Raw genomic sequence first — 4,658 nt, 5'->3', positions numbered from 1 at the left:
CACACCATCTTAACTATTCAATCACGGCATCTCAGTTACACACAACCCATTCATTTAGAGAGAGAGAGAGAATTTCAAACACTCCATCACTCTTTCAAACCACTCGCTCAGCAGTTCCACAAAAATATAACCAACAAGGACCAGATTTCAGACCATCCAACAAAGTGGACATGAACATACAAAACCAACCTGTGGCGTATGCTCCATGTACAACCCTCAGCTATCTGACAGATGGAAAGCAGGAGAAGAGAAAGAACGTGGCCATGTTGGACAATGGAGAGAGATGTAGGCACAGCGGCCAAGAAAGAGTGGGGACACAGCGGCCACCCAGAGTTAAATCATCACACCTACTCTTTGACGATCTTCATGAAGATCAATCTGTGGAAAAACAACAGACAAACAAAACAAATGTTTGAGTCCAGTCTCCAGCCTTGACCATGTTCAAGTTCATACTGTTACAGGTGTAAAATAACTAGGTCAGGTGTTTGTATGGAGGTACAGACATGGTTCACCCAGCCTGAGATATAAACACTCACTTTCAGTGAAAACATTCTATTCTAACAGTGAAACAAAGGAATGAACATAATCACAAGTGACGTAGAATAAAGTTGATTAAGATTTAAGGAATGCCTTTTAAGATCAAGTATAGAAATGTCAGTAGCCACACTCTTTAAAAACACAAACAAACTTATATTATACATGTGTGATTAAATTAATATGATACGTTGCCATCAGTTAAATACATTATGAAAATTAGCCATCATGATGTAGTAAATTATCTCTAAAGGTGTCACTCACCTTTTTTTGACAGCCTCAGGCTTTTGAATATGGCGCGTCAGACCAGGTCTCTGTGAGCAGGAAGCAGGTTGTTCCTTTAAAAAAAGAAAGAAAGAAAAACGTTTAGAGTGTTCATATATATATATATATATATATATATATATATATATATATATATATATATATATATATATATATACACACACACACACACACACACACACAGACATACATTTATAGTATAGTAGTAATTATGTGTGTTCTTAATATCCTCAATAAAGAAGAGAATACAAAAAAGTTTGTATTTGAATGACTACATTAAAAGTTTAGAATTATAAAAAGACATGTATAACCCTGAATCTGTTTTTAAACATTTAACATAAAAAAAACAATAAGTCTTCCCAGTGAAAAACTCAATAATAATAATGACCATGAGCGGAACAGTGAGTTAACATAGCACAGCAGCCATTTAAACTTGTTTTTAGTCTTGTTTTGTCTATTTTGATAGTAGATTGGTTTAAGTGTTTGAGTTTGATTTTTTTTATTTTGTTAAATGTGAATATTTCCTCATTTATTTGCTCTATTTAAGCAAATCACTGAATCCAAATAATTTAAGAATATAAATTAATTTAGAAACAGCGAACACAATTTAACATTTTATGGACCAAACGTAAAAATAAATCACAGCTTAATGAAAATCGAAATCAGTTTCTACCAATGATTTAACTGCTGTATCCAGACAAAACAGCTGCCAATTCAGAGAACTGTCTGACAATGAGGCACAGCGTGAATATTGAGCTAATTATGAGCATAATTCAGTAAACAGAGGCACCATTAAGATCACTTGACAAAAGTTACTCACCATTCTGGACGGGACACCAATCTGGACCAGGCCGAACACGCCACCCTGGAGCGCCTTGCTGCCACGAGGCCACCTTTTCGGCGTCTGACGTCACGCCGAGGTAGTTTTCCTTTTGTTTCCCTTCTTTTTTTAAACTTCCCTCGTTCTTTTTTGATGTTTCATGGCGGTTGGTGCATTACCGCCACAAGTTCCCTCCTCCCGGAACAGTTTCATTAGTTAAGCGGCGACACTTTGTTTCTTTCCTTCCACGGCTCGTGCAGCTTCTCTTCAAAGTAACATCACGGAACTGTTGGCTGGATGAAGATTAAATAAGAAGAGGAGGAGGAGGAGGAGGAAGCAATCAGCGCTCATCAGCTGATTGAAAAACACCTGCGTGAAGATGAGCAGGTGTGTTGTGTGTCACCAATCATCGGTCTCCGCTTTGTTTCTTCTTCTTCTTCTTCTTTTCTGAGGTTTTATGGCGGTTGGCAAACAACGATTTGGTACATTACCGCCACCATCTGGTATGGAGTGTGGATGGAAATGTTGATCTGAACTATTAAAGGTAAAAATAATAAAATAAATAATAATTATATATATTAAATCCGTGTATCATTCGTTCATTCGTTTTTCAAAATAAAACCAGAAATTAACAAAAACGAAAAAAATTACTTGTTTTTTTTCACAGAAAAAGGCAGAAAACTCTATTTTTACTGTACAATAACAACACATTGGCCTAAAGTTCTGACAATGGTTGGTAAAGCTGTATTAAAAATGATTGTTAAACTCAAGTAATGCTGAGTGGCATATTGAATGTACGTTGGGCTTTTTATGGAGTTATGTCTGCATTGGATCAAATTTCCGACCTGTCGCGTGCTATTGAAGTATATATATACATATACATATGTATGTATATGTATATATATATATACATATATGTGCAGATCTTGGTGGTAGTAGCAAATATTCAAACGAGAACAAGGAAGGCCAAAGTGGAGAAGGGTTCCATGTGAACAGCAGTTGAACATGGGTATCTATATATGTATATATATACATATAGATAGATAGATATACAGATTAAATATAAAATATAATGGGAGACTATGTTTCTCTGTATTGTTTACCATTATTTACATAAAACGAGGCAAATACCACATTATTGCCTCATTGTGTATTTTGTACACCAGAGGTCACTGTAACTCCACTGTCTGTAACCCGGCCTTTACATCCTGTCTGCACTTCCACTGGGTTTGAGACCCATCCGCTGTAAAATGTCACTAAAAAGCCAGAAAACATATACAGTACAAAACTAACAACAGCACAAGCAAACAACAAAACTGCAGGATGAAACTGAACAAAATGAACAGACAAAGACACTGAGGAGCACACAGATCATAAAACACAGGTGAAACACAAGAGGGAAGACAGGACAGGAAGTACAACTTAACAAGGTATGCACAAGGAAAAAACTTCAAAGTAAAACAGAAAACAAGGAACAGAAAAACAAGACACAAAGAAGTCAAACACATAATAAACCAACTAATACATAAAGTGGATGGATGGATGGTTACATGTTATAAAGGCTTTATTACACATCAATCACAGGTACTTACCATCGATCCACTCACACATAAGAAAGTCACAATTATGACGGGATGACCTCACTATGAGTATGAAGACATACGTCACTGTGAGACTTTTTCACTTCTTTCAACTAAATAACATCTGACAACTGAACTGAAATTGACCTGCAACACCAGCTCAGCTCACATACATCTGTCTAAAATTATTAATTATGTATACACCTCGTCGTTATTATAGGCCCTCTTGTATTTCAGCATTAGCTTGTGCTTTAAGTGTGTGCCTGGTTGCTTAGGAATACATGGTGTACAGCAGCCTTCTGCATCACAGTGCCAGCCGGTGACAAACAGCTTTCAGACTCACCTGGAGCAGCAGGTCACAGAAGGACAAGCTCCTCGTACACGGTGTGTGCCGAGCCACTAATGTAACTGCAGACAGGTGTCAGCCATCTTTACTGTTTACAGGCACAGCTCTTTTCCCCGTGGTCTGCTGATGTCATCAGGAGCCTGTTGATATTCATGAATAACGTCTGGCAGCTGGAGTTTAAGTTTCACTGCAAGTTCAGAGCTAAAATGACTCCTTGGCTTCAAATGATCGCTTTTGTAAAATAATAAACAAATCAGCGTTAAGTTAGGGAACGAACCCGAGTTACAGGCCACAGTAATGCCACAGGGGCCTCATGTACTGAAAGACCGGCGCAGTGGCCCTGGAGACTGAGCCTTCCATACTCAACTAATAGAACATAACAGTATCTGCTGTGGAAAACAACATCCTCGTACGCTTCAGACACAATATAAGTCATTTCTTCCTGATTTCTTCAGGGTGCTTTTGTATGACATGGTATGAAGTCAAACTGTGGAATTCTCAGTGTTTACATTATGTAAGCTACACTGAACTTAACCATAAACATAACCAACTGTTGCTACATGATGACAAGGACTTCCTCCTAATGGGCTTGAAACTGTTTCCATTTCTCGAAGGGGTTTTTGTGCCTAAACCAAACCAAACAGGTTACTCACTCTCTCACACTAAAGTCCATAGAAGAAATCAGCGATTTCAGGTCACAGGGACACAGGAGTTGCCTCATTTGGCAAGTTTGTGTCACTTATCTAAATCTGAACAAAGAAAATCACACAGAATAATACTTTGAATAATATAATTATTTGAACTTATTAGTTGAGGCTGCAGTTGATTAACAACTCCTATATTTTGTCCTATGCAAAACAGCTTTTAATAGATTTTCTCTATGGACTCTGGTGCAGGAAAGTGTGTCTAATGGTGATATAAAGTTGCGATCATGTAGCCTCCACCACAGCAGGCCTAGATTTAATAAGCTGAGCCTTTTGTTAAGTGGTTAAAAATGTTTTTTTTCCTTCTGGCAGCCATGTTTTGACTGCCAGTCCCTGGCTGGTTATTGGCACAGCAGGTGGTATTCACAGCTCAATCAGTGCCATCAGTG

General features: G+C 37.8%; 1 long non-coding RNA gene across 1 annotated transcript; it reads right to left on the bottom strand.

The window, feature by feature from the left end:
* Positions 1 to 287: 287 nt before the first annotated feature.
* LOC122762654 lies at positions 288 to 1,997 on the bottom strand. Its single transcript, XR_006358745.1, has 3 exons — positions 1,640 to 1,997; positions 799 to 872; positions 288 to 378 (listed from the first exon to the last, which is right to left on the bottom strand). It is a non-coding gene; the product is annotated as an uncharacterized LOC122762654 (long non-coding RNA).
* Between the last annotated feature and the right edge of the window lie 2,661 nt (positions 1,998 to 4,658).

The sequence above is a fragment of the Solea senegalensis genome, unplaced genomic scaffold (assembly GCF_019176455.1).
Source record: "Solea senegalensis isolate Sse05_10M unplaced genomic scaffold, IFAPA_SoseM_1 scf7180000015910, whole genome shotgun sequence".
Lineage (NCBI taxonomy): Eukaryota > Metazoa > Chordata > Actinopteri > Pleuronectiformes > Soleidae > Solea > Solea senegalensis.
Note: the sequence above shows the minus strand (reverse complement) of the source record. Positions and strands in the feature narration are given on the sequence as shown.